The sequence below is a fragment of the Hoplias malabaricus genome, chromosome 6, assembly GCF_029633855.1.
Source record: "Hoplias malabaricus isolate fHopMal1 chromosome 6, fHopMal1.hap1, whole genome shotgun sequence".
Taxonomy (NCBI): domain Eukaryota; kingdom Metazoa; phylum Chordata; class Actinopteri; order Characiformes; family Erythrinidae; genus Hoplias; species Hoplias malabaricus.
In genome coordinates this window covers 20,615,877-20,631,338 of record NC_089805.1, presented here as the reverse complement: position 1 = coordinate 20,631,338, position 15,462 = coordinate 20,615,877, and positions in this window count along the sequence as shown.

Sequence of the window (15,462 nt, the reverse complement as noted above, 5' to 3'; positions counted from 1 at the left end):
TACAAAAACAGTGCACACACAAACAAATCACCAAGGACTGGTTTTGTAGACAAACCTTTTTTTGTTCCACTTTAAAATAAAACTACACTTACAAAGGTTTATAAATTGTTAACAATTTGATTATTAATAGTTATTAATTATGTTAATACATTAATATTTAATACATTAATAGTCATTAATATCATTAAAATCAGTTATAGCACACAGATAGGAAAAGCCACAGTGACCATTTTTGCCAAATAGTAAACCCACATCCATCTAAACTGTTAAACGTCAGATCTTGCCGAATATTAACCTTAATTTGTCTTCCACCTCAGTCAACATTAACCCTGTCAGCTTCAACAAGTATTCGTTAATAATTTTAACCATTTAATGAATTAAACACCAACAGAGTGCCTTTTTATACAATAGTGGTAATGTGGTGCACCTTAAAATGTGAAAAGATTATTCAGCTCTCTGACTCTAATAATAAAATAGTCCACAGTTGCACTTCCTATCTCTGTGTTACAAAGGATTTTTAATAACTTTTAAGATGTTTACAAATTAATTAATAACCATTTATAAGCCTTTATAAATGTAGTCTTATTTTAAAGTGGTACCGCTTTATTATTATATATATTATATATTATACACTTAATTAAATATCAAATATTGAATATTGACTATACAATTGACTGGTGCCCCCTTCATGGTGTGTTCCCAGAAAACGGTCTGTTTACAGACAATGAATGAATGATTAAAAAAAATTAATAATAAAAAATAAATAAATAAATAAATTAAAAAAAAAGGATAAGATAAAAAATTACACAGGGAAGCAGAAGAACATGACACCACCATAAATATTATATTCAGGCTTTGTTTATTTAGGATTTTTATTTTTTATACATTCCAAATACAGTGTCTGAATAGTCTAAATAATAATAATAATAATAATGGGCATGGTGGCACGTGTCTACGTGGGTTTCCTTCGGGTGCTCCGGTTTCCTCCCTTCCTTGCCTTATTATATTATTTTATTAAATAATAATAAATATGTCAACTATAAAAACTGGCTATTGTGACATTATCTTATAATCCAATGGTGATCCAGAAAACCACCCAGAAACCATTTTTCACATTCACTGGACAGAAGAGACAATGATGTACTGGTCTAAAGGCCAGACATGACCATAGCATTTATTTTAACCTAGGCATAGATCATGTAATGACAGAGATATACACTATATTGCCAAAAGTATTCACTCGCCCATCAAAATCATTGAATTCAGGTGTTCTAATCACTTTCATGGCCATAGGTATTATAACAAAGTGGAAGCAATTAGGAACGACTGCAACTTATTCAGACATCATATAAAATCATATGGATTAAGAATGGGATGTCACTCAATATTATACATGTTTTACAGACACTGTCTAAACTCTCTTATTTAACTGTTTAAACTCTACATCAGCATTTGTGCCTGCTGTGTCACAATGACCTCTAGGTCATCTCAGTTTTGGGAAACCAATACTTAACTAGTTTTGTAGTGTACATTATTATAAGTTGGAGGTTCTTTTTCAATTTGTGCAGCTTTCCCAACTTGAAAAGGATTGATCCACCTACACAGAGTTTCCAAATAAATTCTACTAAATAACCAAAATGATTTATTTATTCTTGTTTTATTTTAGAAATTACAAGAATGTTTGTAGATAGCTTCTAGTCATTTTTGCAGTTATACACCATTATTTGTAGATGTTTTGGTATTTTCAGATAAATAGGCCTAGGTGAAAAACCTTGAACAGACAATACACAGAAGAGAAGCAAAATTAAATTTGTAAATATCATAAGAAATATTAAACCTTAATGCATTTCCTCATTTCAAATTGAAACTTGTACACTTGTAAATGTGATGTATTAAATTTTAACTATGCTGGAACGTTTGTTTTAGCACTTAGTGAAACACACATTGTTCTTTGTTTTTTGTTTCATTCTAACACAAAAAGACAGGTAAACACATTCATTTAAAGCACTGGTAAATCCTGTAGACTTAACACCCTATCTTGTACAAATGTAAGTTGAGGAACCAACACATTCACCCATATAAAACAGCTCAACAGCTCTCTCACTATAGAGCTAAAATGGTTCACAACAGCACAGCAGTAAGTTCCACTAGAAAAAAGGTTCCTTCAGTGGTTAAAATATTTGCTGGCTGCCTCCAGACTCAGCAGATGTATCAGCCTTGCACAGTTTCTCCATGAACTGAAGCATTGCAGACATTTGAAGTTTGGAGTTTTTCTTTATGTGACGAGAGTTAGCACAACGTTCACTTATTCCCTTTTTCTTTATTCCATACACAGTCCTTTTGGAACTTTGAGTGCATTGCCAGATTGGTTCTTTTTTGGAATTTTTCCGTCTCGTTATCCATTGCTTTCAGTGAATGTGGTCACATAATATAGCATTTATTTTCTCTTTCATTTTGATTCTATTTTTTACTCCCTTTCTTCTTTCTTTTTGAAAAGTTGAGTTTGACTCTACACCTTCCACTCAATCTTTCTTTGGATACATATGGGAGAGTTTGAAGGCAAATTTTCCCGCTTCAAATCTTTGACCAACTAAGGTGTAGTTCTGATTTCGCTCTGTATTTGTTCTTCAGCTGATAATAAGACAACGACCTGTCTGACATCTCTGTGTCGGACAGTGAATTGGATTACCCCTTTCTTTCCCTCATCAGTTCAGTACCCTGTTTTGCATTTGGAACCCTTGTCAATGGAACGCAGTAGCTTGGAAATCTCATGATGCCTTTGCTGTCTGGGTTGGTACTGACAACACGGACATGCTTGAATTGTCCCCTTAACGCATTTTGGTCACATAACAAGACAATGTCCCCTGTTGTGACATTCCTCTGCACTTGGATCTTATAAATAAATTGGGACCAGAAAATTGGCTCCTCGACTTCCAGAACTTAGTCACCTCTGAATGAATAAGTCTGAGCCTTTTGTAAGGGTAGCTGTCGAAGTCAAAAGTTTTTGTATCTTCACTTTGAGATGCTCAACCAAGTGGGAATGTATTGGGTTTAACATACTGAATAAAGTATTACTGGCTTTGCACTCTGGCATCAAATAGGTGTTCATTTGCAAAGTTGTCTACTGTGTGAAGGGCTGTGTGGAACTCGCTTTAATTGAGCTTGGACTCCTTTCTGAGTTTCTGGAGTGCTTTATTCACAACACGCACAGCGGATTCTGCAGCACCATTCTTATGTGGAGAGTTGGCCGGGTGAAACTTTCACATCCATCTTGTTCTGTTTCTTGCAGCATTCACCTCTAGGGCTACTTTGTTCTGGCTTTCCAAGAACTTGTAGTTCCTGTAGGGAATATTTTGCTCCAGTGAAATTGGTGCTTAAAACTTACCAGTTTTTATTTAGGTGCCTTTTAATTGCAGTGAATCTTAGATAGGCCATCATGAAACATTCTGATGAAAGTGAGTTTAATACGACTCTGCTGGCCATGCAGCAAAAAAAAAAAAAATCAATCCCCAAATTTTGAGTTTTACTATATTCTTGATATCATCTTTTACTTGGTAGGGCCCAAAAAGGTCTACTGTTGTGAACTCAAATCATGCAGCTCTGATCTTTCTGGTGACAAGTCAAGAGACTGTCTCCCACTTTGGGCGGATTTTGTGCCCTCCAGATCTATGCAACTACTTTGACAAGTCTGGTGAGAACACTGGACCACTTCATATTTACAAGATTTTAGACATCAGACACTACAGGTGTTCTCTTTTTCTCCATTTGAAACTGGTTCTGGATCTGCCTTGGTTCTTGTATCACACCAAGGACTGTTCAGCTGTCCACAAAATGGTACCAACCCCTGACCTGTGTCCTGCTGGTAAGCCCAAAGTACTTTTTACGCCGCAAGGCAAATACTGCTCCACACATTTCTGCTTTGATCGCATCACCATTGTGTTCCAATGGAGTAAATTTGGCTTTGGATGCTACCAGTCTAATGATCGGGGCTTGAGTTGAGATCCACCTAAGGTACAACCCTGCTCCATTAGCATGCTTATTCCATCAGTGAATGTGATTGCTCAGGGTTCTTCTGTGAAACATGGTGGGGCTTCTTTCTTCTATCTTTGAGAAATTCATTGCATTCATGACATGTAGCTTGCTTTCTTTCAATATGTAGCCCAGGTCAAGTGCCTTGTTATCACTCTCATGCATTTGATTTGGCAAAACCATGTTCTGTTCTTTGCTGCACTCCTTCCTCGCACTTTGCCCAGAGAAAGCCCCAGGCTTAAGCTCAAACCCTCTCGCCTTCAGGATCTGCTCCACATTTGCTGTAATGGTTTTCAGCTGGTCAAAGTCGTTGTGGGATGTGAGGATTTCATCAGCATAACTATTGTTATGGAGCCTCCTCTAGGTAAGTGAAAGAAGGAAGATTAGCAGTTTCACACACTGTCAGCTGCACAGTGCATCCTGCTGGTTTGTCACCAATGTTAGCTTTGTTGATTTCATCTCTTCATCTGAATATTACCAGAGAAATATTTGCAAACACATTTCTCTGTCTTTTAGCCAAGCTGAATTATACATATTCATGATGACATGCAGGGCAGCATATACCCCACCCCTAAATCTGAGAAGGATAGCAAAAATTTTGTTTAGAACACCCAGGCCCTTCATTAATAGTATGTTCAAACTGACGACTCAAAACCTTTAGGTCCTGTTCTATACAAGTCTCACAGGGGTTGTGCAGTCCCTTTATCGGCCATATTATGATCTTGTGCAGTGTAGGCACTTTTCCATTCAGCTTCTTTAGCTAACCTCTTTTCTGTTCTGAGAAATATGACTTCAACTGTTCTCTTGTTACTTGGTAAAGAAGTCGAATTTTCTAACTGTGACCATGTTGGCAGTGCTGGCAAGCAACCCTCATACTGCACAACCTTCTTACAGGCACCCAGACTATGCCACTCCAATTTACTGGGTAGGGGATCTCAGGCTGGAAGTACTCGAATGAGTTAAGCAATGTTGTTCCACACTGACCAGACTTTATTCAGAATTTATTAACATTTAAAATAGTGCTGTACAACAGCTTGACAATAGCAACAGGAGTGTTAGCATTATCTAAAAAATTACAAGCATGGTGGAATATAGTATCTCACTAACAATCACACAATCACTACAAAATATATAAAAATACACCTCAAAATATTTTACCTAAATATATAAAAAATAAGTATATAAATAAATAAAGACAACCCAGCAATACAAGTACACCCAATCACTTAATCCACACAAAAGAAAAGAAAACCTCTATTATTGCTATCTGAGAGAGAGATTGTTGCCCCAAGCCAACCACTTGAATGCTAGTACAATTGAACCATACACTAGTGCAATAAGTAACAAAGAATACATATAAAAATATTATTGAAACAAGGCAGATCCATACTGATATTCCCAAGTATATCTCTCAAAATTATATATATATATATATATATATATATATATATATATATATATATATAGATTAAAAAATATAGATTAAAAAATAAAATATAGATTATCGATTATATAGATTTATAGATTATATAGATTAAAAAATAAAAAAAATGCAGACAGCCAGTCCTTGTTCCTCTAAACGACAGAAGACATCACAGTAGCAAAATTCCTTAAAAATAATTAAGTATATTTTAACAGTCAGATCCAACCATATTAAAAAAACCTTTATTGTGAGTGAACATAAAAAATATAAGATAAATAAAACAAATGAAAAGGACACCTACCTAATTAAAATCAACTTATTCTGACCCACGTTCAGCTAACGGAGCTGATGACACTGAGGTAGTTCAATACTACTTGGCTACACTCCACACATAACTTAGACCATATGGTTGATTACTCTGGAGAAGTCCAAGTAACTGAAATAATGAAATGACTGGACATTAACACATTGGCTTTATGCTGCTGGCACCATTAAGCAGAATAAGTTAAAATACTGCTCACCCACAGCCAGGCTGGAAACTTGCTTCTAGGTTCAGATGTGTTTGTACTCTGTTTAACACTCCCAAACACCTGAAGTTAAAAATGAATCAAAATACACCATTTACATATAAAGCCAGATGTTTAAATGTCAAGAAGCCCACCAGAAAATTCTACAAACCTATTTCTTCCAGCAGCCACAGCACACAGCAGCACGCCAAACAATTAAGCTTCACATTTGCCAAAAGCTGACATTACGCATGCACCAACACCGGGGCTTTTATGTCCCCACCTGATGTACTGTGATAACCACAGATTAACCAAAAAAGAAATTAATAACTCATTAAAACAAAATGTAGGCTAATATTTAGCTTTTAACCCCACAGAAACTAAACAAAAACAAACACTAACCAAAACGTTAGTAAACACAAAAAAAAAAAATATAGCCGCAAGCGACAATTCCCGGGGTCCAAGCTTGTATTCGCTTGTAGAAGAACAATGCGCTAGCTTGTAAGCTGTCCTGAGATAGTAGGGGCTTTTTGGGGAAGTTTAAGTAGTGTTTGTAAGGTGTTCCATGCTGTTCTGGTATCTCTTTGGAGGTGTAGCATGAGATGGAAGAGTAGTTCATGACAGAGACAGCATAGAGCACCGAAGGCAGTCTGGAGTTGCACCCTGGTTTCTCACCCTAATGTTCCGGACCCCCAAACAGCAGATATGATGTGGAGTTGCTTGTAATCAAGTCTGTCATCAGTGGACACAAGACACTGTCTGCTGTATGTGTTTGGTTGTGGACTATTCTCAGTCCAGCAGTGATGCTGAGGGATTTACAACTCCAACACCTGAGTCATACCTGCGGTATGGGTGTCCTAACCATTGAAAACCAGTGTGAAAGAGAGAAATCTTTTGCAGAGCAAGAGGTTAGCATATGACATGTCATCATACAGGAGCCACACTTTAGTATAGACTTTGTAGAGATTTTACATATGATCCTTGGTGTTCTGGTGTCTCAGCAGAGCAGGATTTTAGGAGTTAGTGGTAGTGAATGAGTGGGTGAGTTTCTGGTCTGCAGACAGGTGAATGTGGGGCTTGGGGTACAAATACAGCACAGAGCACAGAACTGACTCTGGAGTTTCACCCTGGATTCTGACCCAATGTTCAGGACCCCCACAAAGCAGATATGATTTAGGTGGTGGATAATTCTCAGCACTGCAGTGACACTGACATTGTGGTGATAGGTCAATGTGTGTAGCACTCTTATGAGTGGATAAGACACAGCAGTGCTGCTAGAGACTTTAAAACCTTTGTCCACTCACTGTTCACACACATACTCTGTTAGTCCACATTATAGAAATGAAGGCAGAGGCAATAGCTCATACATTTTCAGCATAGCTGCTGTGTAGGTGTCCTGACCATTGAAGAACATGTGAAAAAGGGCAATGAAAGTATGCAGAGCAAGAGGTGGACCCCTCTCTTTCATTTTAGATCTACAAAGTTCTCCTGTGGACAGTGGAGCTGAAAACACTGAAAGTAAAATAAAGATGTGGTCATAATGTTATTGTTGATTTGTTTAGATCTGCAGTCAATTGTCTGTGTCCTCTGGCCCTCTCTGACTGGCAGTGGGGAGGGGAGGGGGAGAGGTGACAGTCTGTGTATGAGGAGGAGAGGGAGGGGTTGAGGGGGGATTCTGCATAATGAGTCTGCAGGTATATATAAAATGTAACGGACATATATTTGAGCAAGAACTAGTCCTTGGATCAAAATCCAATATAGACATATGTGGTATCATGAGAATCGTAAGAACCTGAACTTTAGTAATTATCAAAAAAATGTGGAACTTTCATTACTGTGTGATTGCAGCCTCTGCTTAAATAGAAATGTGCAGATTGCCGTTGAAACATCGCATAATAAACAGCTGTAACTCAAAAATGCTTTAGGCATATGTTATGAAAATGCACAAGGGCCTTTCCCATGATGTTCAGAATATATCTGTCTCATCTTGCTGGTACTGCATCTCTAGATGGCGGTGTAATCAATTAATAACCTTTGCAACCAGTAGCTGTCTAATTGTAGCGCCCCCTTTCTGTGCATTGTGGTCAAATTTGGCACACTACTTCAAAGTAATAACATACATATGTGTATCAAGTTTTGTTTGATTTGGGTGAAGTTTGTTGTAGTTATAGCTCAAAGAGTGCATCGAGCCCCGCCCAGACATATTTGTTAAATAACTGCCACAACAGCGTGTCAAAAGTTCAAAGCTTTTTTGATAATTATTTACCTACAGTCTATACAGATTTCAAAAATACCAGTTGTTTACTGATAAGACAAATTTCCTGGGAGGAGTTCCATTTTCACATACCTGACTATAGTGCATAAACTATGCATTTTTTGACAATAGTTGTAAATGCAAAGTTGTAAGACTCTATGCACAGTATGCAATAAATTAAACAGCTTGTAAATATGTTTCATTTTCGCAGAGATATTACATATTTTCCTGTTGAAAATTTGAATTGCGCCCCCTAATGGCTATCGTTATGATACTTTTTATGGGCTTAGGAAGTGCTGCCATGGACATACTATGCAAGTCTCGTGATGATAGGACCTTGTTAAGGTCATGAAACAGCTGCTGAAATTTGATTGGCTGATGGCGGCCATGTTTTTTCGAATATGACATCATCCTCATAGAATCTCATTCAGGACATCACCCACTACATGCATACCAATCAGCATGTCAATCGGACAATACTGTGAAGTGTAACAAATTCTTTGTTGTTATAGCGCCTGCTATGCTTGCAGTTGCACAACCAAGTACTTATGGCTTCCAACCCATATAGGGATCAATCATGTGAAGTATCGTAACATTCGAAGAATGCGTTTGCGAGTTATAGCTGTATTTGTCTGATTTTTGGAACATGAGCTCCAGCTCTGTTTTTGGGCGAAGTCTGGAAGCCGAGCAGTGATAAAATTCAAAGTTTTTTTTGATAATTATTAAACATCAGGTTCTTAGGATTCTACTGATACCACGTGTCCATATTGAGTACATTTCCAGAGACTAGTTTGCGCTCAAAAATTTGTGCGATTTCGCATATTATGCAAATTAGCTCAAAATCTAAGTGGGCGGAGCTTATGGGTTTTTGAGGCTTTTTTGTAGGGTCTGTCCGGAGGAATCAGGGAAAAAAAGAATTTCGTCTCTATGCCACACGGGGTAGGAGATATAGGGCCACCATCAGGCTGATCAGGCTGATTCTTTGCGCCTGAGTAGCAGGAGAGTTTACTACCAGTTGACCAAACGGCAAGTCTGTAGGACCTACGGTTTGGGCTGCCCATCGCGTTTCATCTGAGAAAAAGAAGAATAAGAAGAAGATGAAACAGACCAAAAACAATAGGGCTCCAGCACTTGCAGTGCTTGGACCCCTAAAAAAAATGTACAAATTTAACCTATGGTTTGTGCACACCTCTCAGCTCCAGCAGATGGCAACAGTTGGAAAGTATCATCCACTCAGCCCTACCGCATAACCAAGGATATCTGGCATGCCAGTGTGGTCCTTGGTCTTCACCTGCAAAACAGGTGAGGCCTCCCATTCTTGCTTCCAGTACCCTGTCCTCATCAAGAGTCATATCCTTGCCGCCTTGTTGGCAGCTCCCACAATGACAGCCTACACATATTGCTTGTTTGATAGGTTTGCTTTGGGACCCTGACACAATGAAAAATTCAAAGAGCTCAGGGTAAGTTCTACCAACAGTCTTCCCCAGTGTCTCGTCCCTGTGTGGCTTATGAGTTTATTTTCCTTGGTCTTGCAAGTTCACCAAGCTGTATGTCACCCTGCTATGGACATCCATAAAGTTTTCCAGTCCATAAGACACCATTTCATGTAATTAAAAGGTGCTCTTGGAAGTGCTTACTTGAATCTTCAGGAGGTACCATTTTGTTTTTCTACTTGAGCCTTCATACCCCCAACAAGAAGATCACTTTATGGGTTATGTAATTTGTGTCTGTTATTTGTAAATGTTTATTAGTGCCTCTATTTTCTGTTCAGCATTGACTGTGATCTTCAGCATTATCACCACTGACAGTTCTAGTAGAACAATTTGCATTTAAAGGCTGGGTGGTTGTTTTGCAGTTATTTTATACTTTTAATGCAGTGTTTGAAAATATTTCCCATTCAGCTGAAGGTAAATGTAGATGCTGTCTGCCGTTCTAGAGACTAATTTTGGTACAGGAGGCTCAAGGCCCACCACATACCCTTTTAAAGCTTTCTTGTTCCTCAGGTTCCATCACCATCATCATCATCATCATAATTATCAATGTTCCTGATCATCAATAATCCCTAATGAAGAATACAGTAACACCCTGTTCATTATTAATGAGTTACAGTGTGTATTCCTTCATAATCTTTTCATTCATTCATTCATTCATTCATTCATTCATTCATTATCTGTAACCGCTTTAAAGGACTTCATAGGTGCACTTTTTTGCGAGTAGGTATTTAGATTATAGTTGTCCAGGTGGCAAGTAAGATGTTGATGTGACAAGTGGTTAATGAGTAGTTACTCTGATGGAGACATAATTAATAAGTAGTTCTCCAAGAGTTATGTAAGACTCAGTAATTACTGTTTTCTGAATAGTGAACTACTACCTACTGAGTAATTAATTAATCAGTACTCCTTGGTAGTTAATAGATTTAAGTGTTAATGCAGCACTAATCATTAGTTTCTGCATAGTTACCTATTAACTACCAAACATTATCATAAAGTATTACACTATTTTATTTTAGCGCTCAAAAGCTTATTAAATTTGGTTTGCAGAGAGACGGAGTTTTTGAAAAATAGCAAGCTAAAAATATTAGCTAGCTTAATTAAGCTGAATTCAGTGGTCGGATCTGCACTTTGCAAAATTTATCTGCTACATTTTTTAGAGAAAATGTTTTATGTTTACAGTGTTTGACCTGAATAATTTATGTCCTTGCTCACAAAACACCACTGATTACTTATTTATTTATATATTTTTTTGGTGTGGTTTGGTTTGAAAGCCTCTGCAGAATGCTAGCCAACAGATATAATATATATATATATATATATATATATATATATATATATATATATATATATATATATGATATAATATATGACTATTCTATATAACTAGCATTTATCATGCTTTATAGACATGTTGCAAGTAGCTCTCTCTCTCTTTCTCTCTCTAAGCAATACATACATAGATGGTTCTGGGGAAATGCTATTCTCTCGTTTGTTTATGTTCCAAACCTCTGTGTCATTTAAGGTGCAATGGTAGGTTTGATGTGGAAACAACTGTTTCTACGTCACTGAAGGTTTTATAAATTGTTTAATATGATATGATTTGTTGAAATTATATTTTCTTGGGTGAAAAATATTTAAAAGTATCACAAGTGAAATCAAAACTTTATTTTAAATAAACTGAGTGTTTTGAAAGATGTTTTTGGAGCATTGCTCAAGTGACTTGAAAATGATATGCTAACTGTCTTCAGTGTGGCAGGACAAATGGTTGTTTTGGTAAGATTAAGAAGCACTGTAATTAATATATATATATATATATATATATATATATATATATATTGTGGTGGAAGTTTTACCCTGAAAACATCAGACAGGCAGTTCTTGTGTCAAGTAACAAAAAAGATTTTATTAAGAGTAAGGGAGAGCGTGCGTTGTTGGATGAAACCAGCGGACACACTCACACTGAGAGAAGGTTACACACAGTTTTGTCTTTTCCTGACGATGACGTAAGGACAGTGAAACAGAGCTTGCTCAATGTTCTGTAGCCTTGTTCTCCTGTCTTATCAGCTTCAGCAACCTTGTAAGCTTGGTTCTGTAGCCTTGGTTGTGAGTACGCGATGTTCGTGTTGCAAGGTGCAACTGTCAGTTTAATCTGATGAATGTGAGCACCTGCTGGTCACTTCTTCACGTCAAACGCCAAGGTACATTTTGCTCAGTATCAATCATAAATGAGTTTGTCATTACAATCCCCCCTATGATACTATCAAAATTTACCTTAAAACAGTCCCACTAGATATGGCTATGATAATATGGTGTAAGCGTCCTAAGTCAGCTTGTCGCTGAATTTTACTAGGCAATCGCGTGCACTGCATTGTATATGAGTAAGTGTATTTCTACAAATTCACTATGCACATGTGAACATAAGCGAGTGTTTTATTAAACAGAAACAGGTGGTCCATCTAACAGGTCTCCCAACTCCAAGGCATCCTCGTCCGGGAGTGGCAATGTTGCGATGTAAGTCAGCTGATTCTGCTTCTGTTTTAACTGCAGTGTGTGTAGTCAGGAGCACTTGGTACGGTCCTCTCCACCTGGCGTCTTTCCAGTGTTGTCTTCTTAGATCCTTAATCAGCACCCAATCGCCTGGTTTGAAGTCGTGCACGAACTGGTCAGCTGGGCTCGGCAGGACAGCTTTTACCTGTGGATAGATATCAGACAAGATTGTTTAGAGTTTTGAGCAGTAAGCTACCAAAGTGTCGGACAGTAGGACTTGGTCCTGCAGGGGTGGTCCCACCCCAATATTGGGAGGTCTTCCAAACACTATCTCAAAAGCGCTGAGGCCTGTTTTTGGTTGAGGTCTGGTTCTCATCTGCCACAACACTAATGGTAAGCATTTGACCCAGGATAACCCTGTATCCTGGTGCATTTTGGCTAATCCATTCTTTAATGTGCCATTCATTCGTTCCACCGCCCCTGCACTGGCAGGGTGGTAGCTGCAATGTTTTCTCATGTCTATACCTAGGTGCTTGGTCAGATCAATCAGACCTCGTTGTACGAATGGGGTGCCGTTATCGCTCGAGATGCGGGTTGGAAGACCCCACCTGGGGATTATTTCTCTCAACAACATTTTCGTAACAGCTTGTGCGTCCTGTTTACCTGTGGGAAAAGCTTCCGTCCACTTGCTGAACATACATACGCAAACCAACATGTATTTCTTTCCCTCTGCCTGAGTCAGTTCTACAAAATCAATTTGCCAGTGCTGGAATGGTTCTGTTGCGGGCGGGTGGCCTGCTGTGGAAGTTTGCGCATGTGCTGCTTTCGCAGAGTGTTGTGCGCATATCAGACACTGAGAACAAAATTTTTGGGTTAAGTTCGTGAGGCCTGGAGCGTACCACTGTTTTCTCAAAGTGTCCACTATCCCCCCTTTGGACATGTGGCTACGCCCATGTACAATCTTAATCAGGCCTCTCGCGTATGCTTTGGGTAGGCAGGGTTTGTTTGTTGGCGCATGCATCCAACCTTGTGGGGTCAGTGAACACTTGTCTTGTTTCCACCTCCTTATTTCAGCTGCCGTGGCTGAAGACTGGATATCTGCAAGAGATACGGTAAGGTTAGTCACAGGAATAGCGGAGGCTTGGATGTGGGGTTTGAGTGCTGCTGCTTTCGCAGCAAGGTCTGCCTTTGCATTACCCTTGGTGATGTAATCAGTTCCCTTTTGGTGAGCCGCACACTTAACTATAGCTAATTCTTTGGGTAGTAGGATAGACTCCAGGAGTTCGGCCACTAACTGGTGATGTTTAATGTGTGTACCATTGCTAGTCAGGAATTTACGGTGTTTCCAGATTGCAGCAAAATCTGAGGCCACGCCCCAAGCATATCTGGAATCCGTGAAAACCGTCGCTGACTTACCTTCTGCGAGTTTACATGCCTCGATTAGGGCTACTAGTTCGGCGGCTTGGGCCGAATATGTGGATGGCAAGGGTTTAGCCACTAAGACCTCTGAAGCAGTCACAACCGCACATCCAACCTTATTCACGCCGTGTCGGTCTCTGGAAGCTGATCCATCTACAAACAAAACAAGATCAGGGTTAGTGAGAGGTTCGTCTTTCAGGTCTAGTCTGGGTGTGCATGTTTCAGTCAGTACTGCCACACAGTCATGTGGTTCCCCGTCCTCGGCCGTAGGGAGCAGGGTTGCTGGATTTAGGGAGGTGCAGCGTTTTACTGTGATGTTTGGCATGTCAAGCAATGTAGTGTGATACCTCAGCCATCGCTGCGCCGACAAGTGTGAGACCTTCTGGTCCTGCAATATTCTGTGAACTGCATGTGGTACTAGGAGTGTAAGTGGAGAGTAAGCAACAATGTCCCGTGATGCTAAGACTGCTTTTTCCGCAGCTGCCACTGCTCGGAGGCAAGCTGGCAGTCCCTGTGCAACTGCATCCAATTTTGCAGAAAAATAGGCAACCGGGCGTTTGTGTGGTCCGTGCTGTTGGCACAGGACAGAAGTCATATAGCCCTCTTTTTCATCCACCATCTGGTGGTAGGGTTTGTCTGGGTCGGGGACTCCTAGAACTGGAAAAGTTTGCAGTGTTTGTTTAAGGTTAGTGAATGCCTTTTCTGCCTCTGCAGTCCAGACCAGTCTGGAAGAGCTAGTTCCCTTAGTGGGTATTAAGTTTCGCAAGGGGCCCTCAGCCTGAGCATAAGATGGTATAAACGCTCTACAGTAAGATGTAGTTCCTAAAAATGAAAGCATTTGTGTTTTGGTTTGCGGTTTAGGTATGGCTGCAATCGCTGCCGCTCGTTCTGCTGACAGTGTATGGGTGGTACCTGTCAGGATGTGGCCCAGAAAAGTCACTTCTTGTTTACAATATTGCAGTTTTTTAAGAGACGCTTTGTGCCCCTCCTTAGCCAAGTGCAGCAGGAGGTCATGAGATGCTACAACACAAAGTTCTCTCGTGGGGGCAGCTATAAGCAGGTCATCCACGTACTGTAGGAGGGAAACGCCCTCTGGAAGAACTAAACCATCTAAGCTTTGTTTCAACGCTCCGTTGTAAATGGTAGGGGATTCACAATATCCCTGACATAGCCTGGTGAAGGTGTAGGGTTTACCCTCAAATTGGAAAGCAAACCAGAATTGGCTATCAGGATGCACTGGAACGCTAAAAAAAGCGTTTGCTAAGTCCACAACTGTGTACCACTGTGTGTCAGGCGGGATGGATGATAAGATGGTGTGTGGGTTGGGTACCTCTGGGGCTCTAGCGTGAACTGCAGCATTTACAGCCTGCAAATCTTGAACAAAACGCCAGTTATCTCCCCCTGGTTTCTTAACTGGGAAGATAGGTGTTCTGACTGGGGAAGATGGGCATGGGATAATTACTCCTGCCTCTTTTAGTGCCTCGAGTACTGGCCTAATACCTTCCAGTGCCTCCTTCCGTAAGGGGTACTGGTTCTGTTTGGGTCTGTATGTGCTCTTTGGGGTTATCACAACGGGTTCACAATTCCTAATGAGGCCCACATCATTTTTACCTTTTGCCCAGAGGGTATCTGGGATATCTGCTAGGTCTGTTGGCAAAACTACCTCTGTTACCATGGACAGTGTATCATTTGCTGCCAATGTGACCACTCTGTGCGCATGGAACAGGTAAGGTGTGACTATTTTATATATATTTGTGCAACGGCTGTGCATGATGGGCAGTGGTCCCTCCACAGGACGCCAGTCTGTAACCTTCAACACTACTGTGTTTAACCATGTACCCACGTTCTTCC